This window comes from Ailuropoda melanoleuca, chromosome 15 (assembly GCF_002007445.2).
Source record: "Ailuropoda melanoleuca isolate Jingjing chromosome 15, ASM200744v2, whole genome shotgun sequence".
Classification (NCBI taxonomy): domain Eukaryota; kingdom Metazoa; phylum Chordata; class Mammalia; order Carnivora; family Ursidae; genus Ailuropoda; species Ailuropoda melanoleuca.
Genome location: NC_048232.1, coordinates 58570183 through 58587850, shown reverse-complemented (window position 1 = coordinate 58587850; position 17668 = coordinate 58570183). Strand labels below are relative to the sequence as shown.

The window sequence follows — 17668 nt, the reverse complement described above, 5'->3', positions numbered from 1 at the left end:
AAATGTATATAGCATGATAGTATGGATTCTAGACTGTAGTTTGAAAGAAAGCAATAGTGAAAATGAATTTCATGCCAGTAGACACTTTAAAAACTAGATTTAGCAGCAGTCACATTAGCTTAGATAATGGGAGAATTTTTCTTCATTGAAAATGCTCTGTGTCGCTTAAGAAGAACTTACTGAGGCAGCCTGCCATCTAGCTTTTTCACAGAAAAACAGGCTTACAGACTGCAGATGAGAGAGTCTGGAGCAGAGACAATTTTAACTTAGCCATTCCTAATTTATCTCAAGCATTTTCAATTCATCTTCACTGCTCTATGCACACAGGAACACCAGATTGCCATCCCTGGGGAACAGAATGCAACCAGGGATCTGGAGAGCTGTCACATTCCAAGAAATATTTAAATTGTGCTGATTTTCTTCTGGAGAACTGAGCCCAGGGAATGAAACTCTCCATCAAGTCATAGCTTTGCGGGCAATAGATCAGAGGATATTGCCAGTTTTCTAATGGATTATTGTTATCGGGCAGGTTTTCTCTGAAGGTACGTATTTTCTCAATTCATTACCCTCTCCTATTTATCAGGTAATGATCTAATGAGCTGGAGATCCAAACCGGTGAAAAAGAGAAAGATGTTAAGTAGTCAGTATTGACTAAAGAATGACACTTTATTGCTGCATGTTTATAGGTGAATAATCCGACTCCTTTAGTAAAGATTAGTAGGGTATAGTTTGAATTGCATCGTCAGCAAAAACAGGCAAAACCAAAACAAAACCGTGCTGCAGGCTGCATTATCATAAGTTCATATTAATTCTCTTGAGGATTTTTTGTAGCTGCAGTGTATAATGAAGGGAAATACATACTTTGAAAACTCAGTTAACCATATACATCTTACAGATATTTTTACATGATCATGATGTTTCTTCTGTATATTCTCAAATACAAACTTTGTCTCAAATGCTGCTGTTAATTTTGGTGCCATTGATATTTATAATATATAAATATATGAATGATAAAAGTATTCAATTTAAAGAAACTCCAGTGGTAGTCTTCATGAAAATACTGTATTGGTGTACTTTTCTGGCTTTATAGGTCTTCATTTTTAAGTTTGAAAGAATCTTCCTAAAATTAATTGCTACATTTTTAGTAAAATAGCTTCCCATAAAAATTTGTTATTCAACTTTGTTCTGTGAAGTGAAAAGCCCCAATACATCTATGAAGTACACAAAACTGGTTAACAAAGTAAAATATGAAAAGCTGGCAAACTTCTGAATATTAACTGAATTAATAAAAATGGAGAAAGCCTTATTCTACCCTGAAATTTAGCTTATTATACCTATGATATATTAGAACAGAAAGAGGGGTGACTACTGTACCTGTTTACTAAAAGTTAAAGGTATGTGTGTAGGGGGGTGTTTTGTGTCAGCAAGTGAGTGGGGGTGTAGGATAGAAAGCAAGCACATAGTAATCACAGTGAGTTTATGAAAATTAAATATTTTAAAATATGATATTAGGGCTCTTGATGTTTTTAAGTGTTTTATCATTGTGTGAATAGTCTCAGTGAAACCTGCCATGGTGTTAAAAATGACTATTAGAATAGGTAGAATAGCAGGTGTATTTGACCTGGAGTGTGGTTTACCTGCTGCTGTATTTGGACTGGAACACAGAGTTTGTGGACCCATCAGTGGGTTAATCACAGGCTCGGGAGAGGAAATGGTTGCTCAGCTTCATGAAAGCGCTTGTTAAATGTGTTCTCATTTCTTATGAGCATTTGAGAGACTATTAGAAGAATGAAGGAGAGGGAGAAAAAGGGTTGAGTCACCCAAATAGTTACTTCGAGTTTATTTTCTCTTATCCTCAGAGAGATTGTAAAAGGCAAAAAAAGGAAAAGATGAAGAAGAATAGGGTCCGCAAAGAGTACTTTTAAGTGCTTCTTTTCTTTTCATGAATCTTACAAGAATTGAGGAACAGGGGCTTAAATTAAGGTTTCCCTATGGATTCCTCCATTTGGCAAGCTGTCTCTCCTTTATAGAATATATTCCCTCCACTCACTTAAGAAAAAAAAAAAAAGTGAGCTTGCTCCCAGTCTGGTTTCTTCCCCAGTAACTTGCAGCCCTAATTTAAACCTATAGAAGTACGCTCTCTAAAACTGCATACACTCCTGAGTGTCTCAGAGTTTTATAATTCATTGCCTTATGAGTGCCAAATCTAAAGTGATTTAACTTCGTTTATTTATTTACTCAAGCATAAGGAAGATATGACAACAGCTTAGTAATATATCCTGTAATTTATATTTTGGATGTTGATGAATAGAACAAATATGAAAATCAGGAGGGGCAGTTTTAGTTGTCAAATTGCAATAAAATTTTTTATTGCTCTGACCTCCTACTAACCTTTTCTACCATATCATGCTAGTGTCTCTTGCCTCCCTATAGGGTTCATTCACTTACCCAGCTATCTAAATCTGCTCAGCTTCCAGGTCTAGTGCTAAAACTTGTTTTACTTCATCTAATGGTGAGTTCATTGAAAAATATATTACTATAATTTCATTTTATTAGTTGCTCTTAAATATTTAATATTTATTGAGTGCCCATGATCTGTTTGGTGTTTCAAAGGAAGATGTAGGAAGAAAGTACGTAATGGTATTTTCTCTTAAATCAACCAGTTTATTAATATTTCAGAACTTGTAATTGGTGCCCATAGAGGAAGGCAATTAAGGCTGGCTTTTTAGTGGCTGCTTATGGACATGTAAGACTAGAAATATCCTACGTTCAGTCAATGATTTGCATTCATCTTTACTGTGGATCCCAGACTTATCATCCAATTGTATTCAGATACTCTCTTCACTCTAATCCATAGGCCAGAGTGTCATCATAGGCAGAACATTGGATTGAGAATAAGGAAAACGAAATTTAAATGTGTTAAGCAAGTTTGTGTAAGTTAATTGGTTTCCTGCATACCTCTTTCCTATTAGGTGTATAATAGAGATGACGGTATCTAATTTTTAGATTAGTGTGGGTAGTAGAGATCACACACATTAACAAACACATAGTGTGTGCACAACATATGTTTGATAAACAGTATTTATTTATGAATGCATTGTATCATAGAGTCTCACATACAGAATGCACCAATTGAAACTACCTTGACTCATCTTCAGTGATGCATGGGTGTGTATGAATGTGTGTGTATGTATATATGTGTATTATCATAGATCCATTGTTTAACAGTCTTAGTGATAAAAATAATGTATTGATCATGTAGTTATTGCTCAGCACTAAAGTACTCTATAGAAGTACTCTATACATAGATAAAATTAGAAATTAAGATTAGCTTGAGAAATAGGTTGGCGTATTCTCTATGGCTATCAAACAGCTAAATTTTCAACCATACCTTACCAGAGGAAGCAGATAGAACTGTATTTCATATTCCCATTTTTTGCCTTCTCCCAAAAGATAGGGAAATAGAAGACAAGCTAGTAAATGCTCTTGCTCATTATGTCGTGCCCTTTGCCTTTTTTTTTTTTTTTGTACATTTTATTTTGCTACGGTGGCTTGTCTAGTGAGATGGCCTCAAATTCTAACTGCACAGAGTAGTTTAAGCATACAAACCACCCCCTCAAGGGACAAAGCAAACATATGAATACTTTCATTTTAAAAAAAGACAGCTTTTGCTTTGAAAAAATGCTAAACATTTTTTAATGAATGTGAAACTGTTAAATGTGAATGTTCAATGCAGCCAGATGTTGACCTTAACTGTGAGTTTGAATCTTTACAAAAATAGTATGCAAATCCAAGCTAGAAACTGCTTTCTTTAGGTCACAAGACTGCTGAAAAATTCTGAGTCTGAATTTCTCAGATACATTTCATATTGAGTTAAGCATATACAGAAAACCTACTTTAATATTCTGAGTTATATGGGGAGGTAAATTAAGCATCATACATGTCTTTCATATATCTTTTATTGGAATTTGGAAACAGATGTACAACTGCCCTCTTTATTAAAGGGAACCACCAAGTAATTATTGTGAAAGTGTATTACAGGAAATTATCTTGCACATTATAACTAGATCAAAATGTGGACACAAAAACAAGTACCTGTTGAGAGGTATCATTTCCTTTCCTTTCCATTCCTTTCCTTTTCTCCTTTTTTNCTTTTTTTTTTTTTTTTTTTTTTTTTTTGAGTCAGGGTCTGTTGTCAGTGCCAATCCTGTCTTAAAATCAATGAATCGACCTACTTACCAATAAAGTGAAGGTTTAGGCATCTGACTTCATTCTCCACAAGACCCTTGAATTTCTTGTTGTATTGCTATTTGATTCCAAACTTTGGATATTTTGATGCAATGCCTAAGGAGATTAGAACCTGTGTCCTAATTCCAACCAATTTCTAATCTGTAAACATGTGTGGGGGGGTAATAATAATATTCATATGGTTGTGTGGAATGAGTGACAAAATATCATAAAATCGTACTGTAGGGGCTTATTCATATAAGTACTAAAAAAATGGTACTGAGTGTTGTATAGTTATCACAACATCACCATCTCCAGGCCTATCCCTGATATTGGGCTTCCTTTTATTCAGTGTGATTATCTGACCCCTTTGTGGGACCCAGATATGTGTTCGCCTACATTCCTCTGCCTATGGCTTCCTCTAAGTAAATATTTTCATTAAATCAGCCCTGCCTCTTTTTACCTAACCTTAAACAGCCTAGCTACCAATTCCTTGAGGTGTTTTTTCCTCAGCATATCCAGTATATCTTAATGGGAAAACAGGTATCTCTGAGCTTAGTGATTCTCTCCTTCTGTCTCAATTTGTATTGGCAAACACTTATTAAAGGAGACACAAAGATACTGGTTCCCATGTCATGTATAACCTCCTCAGGCTTCTAGAACACAGGCTAGTAAACTTTTTCTGTGAAAGGCCAATAAAACTTAGGGGCTGAACTGTCCATAAAATTCATATGCTAAAGTTCTAACTCCTGGTCCCTCACAATGAGTGTATTTGACGATAGGGTTTTTTAAAGAAGTGATTTAATTAAAATGAGGTCATTAAGGTGAATCCTAACCCAGTATGACTGATGTCCTTATAAGAAGAGGAAATGTAGATACAGACACATATGGAGGGAAGACCATGTAAAGACACCAGAAAAGGCAGCTCTCTGTAAGTCAGGAAATAGGTCTCAGAAGAAGCCAACTCTCCTGACACTTTGATCTCAGCTTCTAGCCTCCAGAATTGTGAGGGAAAAAAAAAAGTGTGTCGTTTATACCATCCAATCTGTGGTACTTTATTCCAACAGCCCTAGAAAACTAAGCTCTCTGTCATGTATTCCTCCTCTTCCTTCCCTCTTTGTCCTTATTTAACCCTTTAAAAATGTAAAACAAAAACAACAAACAAACAATAACAAGAAAAGAAATGTTTTTAGGGGTCATATTTGTCCAAGAGCATAGTTTTCCAACCCTTGTTCTAGAACAGAAAGATCTTCCAAAGTTTGGGTGAAATCTAATACTAAACTTCCATGTTCAAGATAGACTACTTTGCAGATAGCCACTTATTTTTGGCCTAAAAATATAACTTTATCCTTTTCTTCTGCCAAAATCCTTCCAAATTCCTCAATTTGATGTGGATATCTATAGAACATATTACCTTCACTCTTAATGGACCCTTTAAAACCCTACAGTTAGAATGGCACCTGAAAAATATTAATAATAGCATTTTGTATTTGTCGAGGATATTCTGTGGGCTAAAGACTATTCTAAACACAACATATATTTTCTCATGTTAATGCTACCAATAGCCTTGCATGGTAGCTCCTGTTATAACATTTTTCTGATGTGGAAATTGAGACAGAAAGAGAGGAAGCAATTGCCTGTGGTTATTTAGCATAAGTAGCTTAGTGGTTAAGCAAGGTTTGGATAGAAAATCTTAGGCTCAGAGTCTTGCATTTAGCCATTATACTCTAATGGCTCTTGGATCATGGCAGAGTTTTATGTTTACTGTAAGAACAGCTGTGAAAATGTTGAAAATGTTGAAAACTACATATCAGACAACAATTCAGGTGAAAGAGAAGGGAAATGATGCAGGGCTTATTTCAGTCCCATATTTTTATGTGAATATAGTAGGCATGATGGTTTTCTAGTTAATTATGCAATTTGTTTGTCTTTTCTTGTGGAGTTCATGAATTATCTTTTTAAGACTTTTTTTTGTCTTCAAAATATGGTGAATGAATATGGTTAAAGAGGTTAGGTTCATCAAAGGAAACCTAAAGAATGAAACGGTATAATTTTGAAGCTCACGGGAATTTCACATTTAATTTTGCATGTAAGTAAGTTAATGCTTAATTTAATAATTCATATTATATGGGGAAACAATGAATACCCAAACTGACTACTGGGCATAAATACTGTATTATTTCTAGTTATTTTCATGAAATCAATAGGTACTCAGTTTGTTCAAAAAGCGACCTGTTCAAATGAAAATTTTGCAGGTGGCAATTCTGCTTTAATTCTAAGAAGCATATGTTGCGTGTTGTATGAATTCCTGGATTGTCCTTTTTAATTTCATCAATACATCTGATATGCCTTCAGTATTTCTGTAGCACTGAATCATATTTTCTATGCATATCTGAATTTGGTAGAACTTCTTTGAAAAGAGAAATAGGCCACTACTACTATGCGATGTAAGTACAGTTGACCTACTTCATAAATTATTCTTCTGTCACTTCAATAGCACAAAAAAATTCTTGTGATATTGTCCAATGTCCACATCTAGTATAAGAAATATCATCATCATAAAGTAGAAGGTTGTCCATCACTTGCCAAAGTCTATCAAAGTAAAAAAGCAGTTTTAATAGTTTCAGCTTTGAATTGTAATGTCTAGTAATTAAAATATATGCATGTGTATATATAGAACCTTAACAAAGAACTATTACGGTTCGGAAAAGTATTGCAATGGGTCTTGGTATTTTAGCTTCTACTAGGTCCTTGGACATTGTAGAGCAAAACCGGAGTAAACTTTCGTTGGTTACATTTATTGGGACATGTAGGTAACTGGGCATTCTATTGTTCTGGAATTATCTTTAATATGAATTTATATTTACTCTCTCTAAATTTTTTTTTAAGAAGACACGAGTAGCCATGTGAATGTGTGTATGAAGGCATTTGTGCACATGTCTGTGTGTGTCATGTCTGCTTGTGTTTTTTTCCAAGAATTACCCATGGGAGATTTGAAAAGCATATCTTTAGTTCACAGGCAGGATATTGAGATTCATCTTCTCACCTCACCAGCAAGTGGACCTTGAAATATACAGGAATTAGAGCATTAAATACCACCCTGGGTTATCTTGCAATTCTCGCCCTCCTTTTACTTAGTGTTATTCCTCACAAAAGAACTTAAGCTTTAGAAAATGTTCTACCAGGAATTTTTTTTTTCTCCTTTGGATTATTCTTGTGGGGTAAAACATGGCAACATTTTAGGAAAGGGAAAATCTTTATGAGAATTGGTGGAATTTACATGAAAGGATGAAGGCTTGCCTTACCAAAGAAGAAAATTATTTTTAGGTTGTGAACAGGGGTGGGAGTAGGCTGGATCTTGAGAATAATGCTGAGAACTAGGATATTCCCATAAAAACAAATCTCTGAAGTGTTTAAGTTCTTATATATTCTCCTTTGACTCTGAGAACAGTTGTATTTGGCTTTAGTTACAACTCTCTTTTTCATTTTGAAACCCTTTCTAGCTATCTCCAAACCTTTAGTCAATACCCACGTAGTTCATAGGGTAGAGTAGAGACTAAATCTGGACTACAGGAAAAATTTTAATATGCACCTAGGTACACATAGAATCATAGACAGGCACGTACCTGCATACGGATATATATAGACCAACAGATATACAAACAGGGACAGGCTGACAAGTAAATGTGGAGAAAGATTGACAGTTTGGAACTGACAGTGGGGCAGGGATGGACGGACCAATACACAGGGACAGGCAAACTGACAACCAGCCAGAAACATATTACAGAGAGATGTAGATGAATAGGCAGGCAGATACACACAACGGAAAAATTGATGAAGAGACAAAGAAAAGACAGTGAGACTCAGACCCATGCTCTAACATGGACAGACAGATGTGTTCACTGATTGGCAGCCCAGCATAGATGTAAACATAGACATGTATGTGCACATACACTATATACTAGAATTTTACCTTATCCATTCATGAGGCAAAATCCAGCAGTAAACCGTTATTTTTACTGCTTATTAAACAATCATTTCTAAGGTATATTCATCTATGCATTTTTGTTTTTCACTACATAGATACAGTAAAAAAAATCATGGATAAGTATGAAAAACATGCTTTGCCATTCTTTTAAATTTTATTTAATACTTCTGTCTTTGGATAAGAGAAACAAAAATAGTGAAGTTATTGTGAGGATGCTGTTGAAATGTTACCTTAAGTTTTTTTCAAGCTCTGTAATGTAAGAGGCAAGTCAGAATTCAGACAAGAGAATGATCAATTTTCTTTCTCCAGGAGAAGCAACAATAATTATAAAACAAATGAACAAAAGAACAAAACACTTGTGACTCGAAAACATTATTAATGTCAAAACAATTATTGCAGCCCTTAGTCTTTTGCTGTGGGTCACTGAAACCACTTCTAAGTTATAAATGCACTTGATATTTTTTGTTGCAATAAGATGAGAAAAGCTGGGGGAAAGTATATGCTCCTTTGATTGAATGAAATTTTAATGGCTTGAATGGACACATATCAGACTTTTAAAGTCTTATAAAAAGTTTTGACTATTGTTTTATATTTAACTGTTGATTTGAAATACTGTCTTTCAAGATTTTTTTAATTTTAAGAATTATAGGATTAAAAGATGGCAAAAAAAATTTTTTTTAAAGATTTTATTTATTTATTCGACAGAAATAGAGACAGCCAGCGAGAGAGGGAACACAAGCAGGGGGAGTGGGAGAGGAAGAAGCAGGCCCATAACGGAGGAGCCTGATATGGCGCTCGATCCCATAACGCCGGGATCACGCCCTGAGCCGAAGGCAGACGCCCAACCACTGTGCCACCCAGGCGCCCCAAAAGATGGCAAAATTTAGTAGTTATTTAGAAGCTGCTTTTAGAGGCTTAGAAAGGTATATGGACTGTATAATTAAATGGATGTTAAATTATCATTAGATAAATGTTTTGCATGTGGTATCTTGCTAGTACTTGTGACCACCCTTCATTTTCACTGGTAGGTGGGCATTTTCAACCTGTTCTGAATTTTAAATAATCTTTCATATATTTTATTTTTTAAACTATTTCCCCACCTTAAAAAAAAAAGATTTTTACTTGAGAGAGAGAGAAAGAGAAAGTGTATGAGCAGGTGGGAGGAGCAGAGGGAGAGGGACAAGCAGACTGCTCTCTGAGCAGGGAGCCCAAAGACTTGGGACTCAATCCCAGGATCCCAGGATCATGACTTGCCAAAGGTAGAAGCTTACCCAACTGAGCCACCCAGGTGCCCCATCTTTCATATTATTTTAAAATTGCTGTTGTGCATCACATCTGGTACTTTTACAAATTAACACCAACTGAAAATTGAGATTTATGTTTTCCTATGACATAACTTTTTTAGCAGAGGGTATTTTCCTTTTTATTTTAATCTCTGGAAAGCATATGTGCTTATATGTTGAACCTCCCTTTAAAGAGCTTTATTGAGGTATAATTTACATATCATAAAATTCATCAGTTTTAAGTGCATATTGTTCAATGACTTTTAGTACATTTACTGTTTGTGCAACTCTTCCTACAACTGAATTTTAGAACCTTTCCATCATCACAAAGAGAAATCTTGTGTCTATTTAGAGTCACTCTCATTTCTCATCTTGACTCAAGTCAACCACTAATCTACTTTCTGTCTCTCTATATTTGCCTTTTCTGGACATTTCATATAAATGGAATCATACAATATGTAGTCTTCTGTGTCTGGCTTCTTTCATGTAGCATACTGTGTTTGAAGTTTATCCATGTCGTAGTGCCTTTTCATTGACAGATAATATCTCGTTCTTTGGACCTACCAAATTTTACTTCTCTGTCAACTAGTAAATGTATGTATGGATTGTTTCTGAGTTTACCTTTTATAGCTGTTCACTCTCAAAGAGTGAAGATTGAGTTTATTTTTTCTAGCTTCTCTCTATTCACAGAATGAATATATGCTTGGAAACTAATGTTCAAATTAATTTACACTATATTGAGGTTTGCAAGACTGCTTTTTTAAAACTAAGAAAACTAAGCAAAGCTAACTAATCAAAAAAAAGTTTGTTTATGGAAATACATTAAGATGTTGCATAATGATATATTCTATCCTAATAAGCTTAAGGTTACTTATAAATAATATAATACAAATATATTAAATTTAAATAATCTTAAATATAATCTTACTCTACATATAAAACATATCTAAATAGAAATAAAAATGACAAAGATATAAGGTAGTTAATATTTTGAGTCCTGTTTAAAATAGAAAAAAAAAGTTCTTGAATAGTGTTGATGTTTTCTGACTGAATCAACTATTATGGAAATATAAAATCTTCAGATAATGAACTTTATTGTGCCCTTTTTGTTTACAACAGAATTTCTTCTTAAAATCCTTTTTTTTTTCTATTTCTAGAAATTTTCAATGCTTAATCTTACCTGCTTCCATGAATTACCATGTGAAAACTGTTTTAAGTTTGGTATTTAGGGTTTGCTAACTTACTGAAAACAGTGTAGGTGTTAATTTTCAAATCATACGGATGACTGGGGCCACCTATGAGTGAGCCTTTTTATCTCAATGGTTCCTATCTTTTTCTAAATTGACTGACATCCCAGACAGCTTGTAAACCTTTTTATGAGTTTTATACTTGATGATGATCTTTCTCCTTCATTTATTTGTGATTAACTGACATAGAACCATGACTTTATTCTCATTTCAAAATAGGTAACTTGGAGATGAAGCAAAATTTGACTTTTAAATGGATTTTTTTTTTCCTGCCACACACAGTATATCAGAAAATCAAACAGAATTTATTGCAACACTTTCTTTCTCGTAGTTTAAGTGTGAGAAATGCACATCTTTCCAAGATACTTTTCCTTCTGTGCATCTTTTCAGTATATATTCCTCTAAGTTTTATTTTACTTTATTTTTCTTATTTTTACTCAGCCTGGGTAGTTTCATCCACTGCTACATCTTCACCTCCATCTAGGTCTACAACTCTAGTCATGACTTCTTTCCTTTGATCCTGACCTGGAAGTTTCAAGTACAATATCCAATAAAAACTTTGTTTATTAAGATAAAACAAAAACAAACAAACAAAAATAAGACTTATTCAAACACATATTCAAGAAAATATAAAGGAGAAAGTAGTGCCTACATTTTTTAAAAATATTTTTTTTATTATATTATGTTAGTCACCATACAGTACATCCCTGGTTTTTGATGTAAAGTTTGATGATTCATTAGTTGAGTGCCTACATTTTTAAAGAGAATTCAGATGGTTTCCCATTTTATAATGCACACTATTACACCAAGAATACAGAGAATTTGGATCTAATTAAATGCTCTGTTTTGCATCATTATTCTTACAGGTGCTATAAAACCAAGCTAGTCCATTTTTGTTGCAAATGTGGCTAGTCTTTACTTGGTTAAATTGAGATTATTTTGGGAAAGTGTGCCATAGTCAAGCAGTTTTCCTATAAACAAAATAAATGTCTTGTATCTTCTAATTTGTTACAGTGAAATATTTTAATTCTATAAATGATATCATTAAAATTTGCTGTCTATTATAATGTGAACTTCTTTTCTAAAAATTAAGTACCACACTCTGTTATTTTAGAAATATAGAGGATTGGTAACATAATTAAATAATTTCTTTATTTGACTTTAGAATCTTTTTGAAATAATAATTTTATTGTGCTTTATATTTTAGAAAAAAATAGACATTGGCTAAAATTATAAAACCACAATGTTAACATTTTACTTGAGGTTTGGCAGAACATCCACTGTTCCCACTCTGTTTCAATTTAACTCAGTTGCTGATTCCCAGAAGCAATCTAGAAATGTTGTAATACATCAGCCTAAGGAAAACCACACATACTCTTATGAACTATCCCATTCTGACACATGCCCACCACGCACAAAACACTATATCTGTTGGATTCTCTTAATTACGATACTTACATCTCCATGGATTAAAAATGTGATGAACTGTTTTGGGTAAAAAAAATATTTTCTCTTAGCTTTTGCTACATAGACAACATTTAAACAGATTGTGATGGCATCATCGAGGGCATGGACATATGAAGAAAACTTTGGGTATAATTTTTAAATTGGACTTGAGTAAATTACCACATGCAAAATGTGAGTGATACTTAGAGTAGACTTCTGGAGTTCCTCAATTTCAGCCAATTTTTTTTTAATTACCTGAATCTGCCCTGCATCCCACCAGATTAGTGTGGGATAACTATGACCTCATGACTTAAACTATAGTAATTAGATTCTCTTTCCCTGGAATCTAGAGTAGAGTTATAGGAACTCTAATCAGTCTTAATTTGGTGTCTAAACTGGGTAGTCAAGTAGAGCAGGAATTTGGCAGCCATTACTGGGCTATGTGCAAATGGGGCAGAGAAAGGCAGTCTGCAGAGAACAATACAGTGAAATAAAGCTTGAGGGGGGTTGCTGGTGAGACACTCCACAGTTACAGAGCTGGGAGGCAGATGTAGCAATAGACTGAGTAGCTTTTCTGAGTCCTGACTGCCTTTACTTTCTGCTCTTGGATTCTGGGAATCATCCAGTACCCTGTATCATTCCAATTGACCTGAAATAAGCTCTTAGCACTAGTGCTAATCACACTAACTTGCTCATTACAGCAGTTTATTGCTCTTTCAGAAAATTATTTCAGCAGTTTTTTTTTTTTCTTAAACCTCTAACATCTCTCATTTTCACTTGTTTCTTGTTTTAATCAGAAGAAAAATTTCTGTCTCCTTTTCAAATATATAAATATATTTATCTGCTTCAGCCAAAAGGCACTCTAGAATCACAATATAGGATGCTGGTCAAGAGATTAGTCTCTGGAGCCAGTGATGATGAGTTTGAGACTCAGACCTATCATTTATTGTAACTGTATATATTTTATTTTATATATTTAAGTGTTCTGTGTTTCCTTCATTTGTTAAGGGTCCAGAAAGGTGAAATTAAATATCCACTACTAATATGTTTCTTTTTATCCTTGTACTTCCTATAGATTTGTTAATGCATATTGAAACTCTTATTTGATATGTTGATATTCTATTTTATCTGCTATATTATTTGTATTATTTAATATTATAAAGATTCCTGATATGTCACTGTGAATGCTTTTTGACCTGAATTCACCCTTGTTTGTTATTGATATAGTGAATTCTACTTTTTTTTATGTTTGAATTGCCTATGTCTCTGTATATTTTTAAAAATCTTTATGAATCACTTTGCTTCAGGTTTATCTCTTATATACAACAAAGAATTAGGATCCTTTTGAAATCCATTGTGGAAATCTTTCCCTTTTAAAAATTTAGTTTCGTTAATTAAAATGTACTAATTTGAGAAATGTTTGTAAGTTCTATCTTTTTGATCTTACCCAATATCAGAAAGGTGAGGAATCAGCATATGTCCTTCTTTCATTGCTCTTTCCTCTAACTTTGGTGCTTATGGCATTTCTGCATTAAGGCATACAGCACATACCTTCTGTTCCTTCCCCCCAAACCTCACATTTACATGTACAGATAAATGTATAAATGTATCCACAGAAAACCCCTCCACTCCTTTCCCAGAAATTTTTGTAATACCCTTTTGGTCAGCTGGGGTTCAATGTTTAGCACTTATATCAGGAACAGTTCATAGAAATAGTTTTTGTACATTCAAAATATTTTATTATTTTTATTCTTGAAAGATTATTCAACTCAATATAAACTCCTTGGATCATAATCCCTTCCGTTGAGCATTTTTATTTTTCCATTTTATTTTCACAATTAAAACTCTTCAGAAGAGTTCCAAGATGAGCCCTTTTTCCTCTTAATCTTAATGTAAAGGATTTTTTTTTTTTTTGCCTGACTCTGTGTACAGCATCTTTGATAGGATATTGTATTTAATGTCAATTTACAGAGTATACTTGAGTGTTGATAGTTTGGGGTGATTTTTCACTGGGATATGGTACCTCTTTTTTAATATGCAGATTCAAGCCCTTTGCATTATGAAATATTAGCTTTGCTCCAATATTTTTGTTCAGTGGGAGTGCACTTATACAAGTTTTGGTTCCTTTTATGTGTCTTTCACATCTACTATTTTCTCCATAATCCTTTTTCAGCTTTCAAAACTTTTACATTTCTTTTGCTCATTTCCTATTCTCTGTATTCTTTTTTTTTTATGTCTATCCTTATTTTTTCTCCTTATTTTTTCTATCACTTTCTTCATAATCCTTGTTAACTCCCTTTTTAAAAATTTGTATTTATTTTTGCCCATTTTCTATCCTGCATGTCTTCTTGGTAAGTTTATCATTTTATTCCACTACTTTTCTAAGCCTTAAAGGGCTCACATTATATCTCCTTCTTTTGTCTTACCGTTTCTTCTTTAAGATGGTAAAATTCTGGTTTGTGCTTATACTCCATCGATATATTTGTCTGTTAATTTTTACAATCCATGGAAAATGTTATCTGCTTGAGGAAGTAATTTCGTAGGGTGATTTATCTCTGTCATTTTTTCTTGTTCTCTTCCTTTAATTTCCCTTTTTATAAAAAGATTATTGGGGCACCTGGGTAGCACAGTCGTTAAGTGTCTGCCTTGGGCTCAGGGCGTGATCCCGGCATTCTGGGATCGAGTCTCACTTCGGGCTCCTCCGCTGGGAGCCTGCTTCTTCCTCTCCCACTCCCCTGCTGTGTTCCCTCTCTCGCTGGCTGTCTCTCTGTCACATAAATAAAAATAAAATCTTTAAAAAATAAAATAAAATAAAAAAGATTATTTTTTAAATACTTATTTATTTATTTTAGAGCGTGAGCAGGAAGGGCAGAGGGAGAAGGAGAGAGACCTGAAGCAGACTCCGTGCTGTGCACGGAGCGCCATGCAGGGCTCCGTCTGAGGATTCTGAGATCACGACCTGAGCTGGAAACCCAGAGGTGGAAGCTTAACCCACTGTGCCATTCAGGCACCCCTACAAATTATTTTTTGTATGTTATGTGTTTGTTGATTTTTGTTCGTTTTCATAAAAGTTTAATTACCCTGAACCATTAATTGGCAAAAAAGTCCTGTAGGTGAGTGACCAAGGCTGTATTTTAGGCTAGGTGGAGGTTTACTTATACCCAAGATTTTGAGCGTGAGTGTATTTAGTCTTTACTCCTCCGGGTTCAATAGGGATAGAAGAAAAGCTTCACCTCTTTCACATAGTCATGAAGACTGCTCTTTGCAAATATTGACTTTTCAATGTGATTTCTTATCTAGAAAAACCACTTTTGATTCTTAGGATGGAGCTTGCTCCAGAGTATCACCCACTTCTGACATACACCCCCCATTCCTGCACTGGCAAATGTGAGATAGGTTTTGACACCTGAATGTTTGCATTCATGTTGAGAAGCAACTTTACTGGCTCTTCATGAAATTTCTGGCCTTGCAGTTTTCTTTTTGCCTTCTGCTTCATACGCTGGCCTTTATATTCCCTATATTTCAGAAGCATTTCTACCTTTCTGTTGTTTGAGGAGTTAGCTATTGCCTAGTTTCACCAAAAACATAAATTTTCTTCTTGATTTCTTGTCTCCCTTGTTACTTTTGGACAGTTTTTTGGGAAAAAATAAAGGGAAAATATGCCAATTCTATTTCTCTGTACCCAAACTGAAATTTTCTTAAATTGTACTTTAGAAATATGTATCAGATCATGATCCACTCCTCAGAATTTTCTGGTGATTTCCTATGACCCTTAGCAAAAATGTCAAGTCCTTAAAGGGGTCCACAAAATCATGTGATGATGTGAACTCAGGCCTGATCTCTACTTTCACCTTCTGTCCTTTGTCCTTCTCCACCACGCTGCTCTAGTCATGCAGGCCTTCTTGCCATCACCTAATTATGCCAATCTCAGTTTTTTGCTTTTCTCAATCCAGACATTTGCATTTTCTGTTCCTTGTGTCTGCAATAATTTATATCAAAATATTTGCATAGACAGTGCCCTCATTTCGTTTAGGTCCCTGCTTAAAAATTTCTTCCTCAGAGACTCATTCATAGACTTTATTATTAATGTTAGCTCGTTAGTCAGTTGAATTTTTTTCATATTACTTAGAACTCTCTGATACTATAGTGCTTGTTTTCATATTGCATTTTACTGTCCCCCTTAGTCCAATATAAGCTCTATGAGGACAGAATTTTTTTTTAAGATTTTATTTATTTATTTATTTATTTGACAGAAAGAGAGACAGCCAGTGAGAGAGGGAACACAAGCAGGGGGAGTGGGAGAGGAAGAAGCAGGTCCCCAGTGGAGCAGGGAGCCCGATGCGGGCCTTGATCCTAGGACCCCGGGATCACACCCTGAGCCGAAGGGAAACACTTAACGACTGAGCCATCCAGGCGCCCCAGGACAGATTTTTTTTTTTTTTATTCTTGTTACTGTTTGATCTCCACATCTAGAACAGTGTCTGCCATATATAAATATTCTATATGTATGTTGGAATTAAGAAATTTTGCTGAACTTTTCCTTAATGTTTTCTTTTGATTAAAGTGGAATTCCTTCTGACATAATAAATAACTAGCAATTTATACTACTTGCTAAGTACTCTTCTAAGAGTGTTAAGAGTATTTATTTACTTTGCAAACAACCCTTGGGTTAAATACTATAATTATGTTTATTTTACAGATGAAGAAATTAGGGACAGAGAGGTTAAATATTCCCTAAAAGTGATGGAGAATAATATAATTCAGTGCTGTGAGTCTTAACCAGTTTGTATCTCTCTCCCGATATATGGCTTTCTTACTTAACCATAACCTGCCCTTTTAAACTTTTACCTTTTTGCTCAGTGTTGGATCCACCTGACAGGTGGTGGTTGTTTTAATCACATTTCCGCAAAGATCCTCCTATTTTAAACTGTGAGTCACATAACTTTTCAGTAAGCGATGTCAGTTCTTCTCTACCACAGAATTCTCTTTTCCTCTGATGCTAGTATTGCTTCTTTTCTTCATTTATTTTAGTTGATCTTCTAAACTGGATGACAAAAGCTGTATCATGATGTCCTAGGTTTTTAGCAGTCTGCTCTAGATCTACCTGAGATGCCATTATGTCTCTACAGTAATGAGATTTCAACCGCATGGTGTTTTTAAAATTTATCCCACACTTCTCCAATTAAGTTGGTTTGTCTATGCAGACTTATTCTTTAGATGCTTTTCTACGCATCTTACTGAAATTATATGCATACTTCAAGACTCTTGTCAAATATGAGTTTTCATCAGAATTACACAAATGTTTCCTTACTGCATAAAACCTAAGTCTGATCTGTCCCTCTTTTAAAATAGTATCACATTTTTTTGTACTCCTCTGTTACTTATGTGTTATTTCATTTTGTATTGTAGTAATGCTATTCATCTTATTCTTATCTTCATTAGATAGATCTCCCTTGATTTATCAATTTATGTTAGAT

The 17668-nt window shown here is 34.4% G+C and overlaps 1 protein-coding gene across 1 annotated transcript in view; it reads left to right on the top strand.

The window, feature by feature from the left end:
- The first annotated feature begins 311 nt into the window (after positions 1 to 311).
- The window catches only part of MGAT4C (MGAT4 family member C), a 719604-nt gene continuing 702247 nt past the window's right edge, over positions 312 to 17668 (top strand). The window contains exon 1 of the mRNA XM_034644547.1: positions 312 to 542. The gene's annotated coding sequence lies outside the window, so the exon portion shown is untranslated. The remainder of the gene's footprint in view (positions 543 to 17668) is intronic.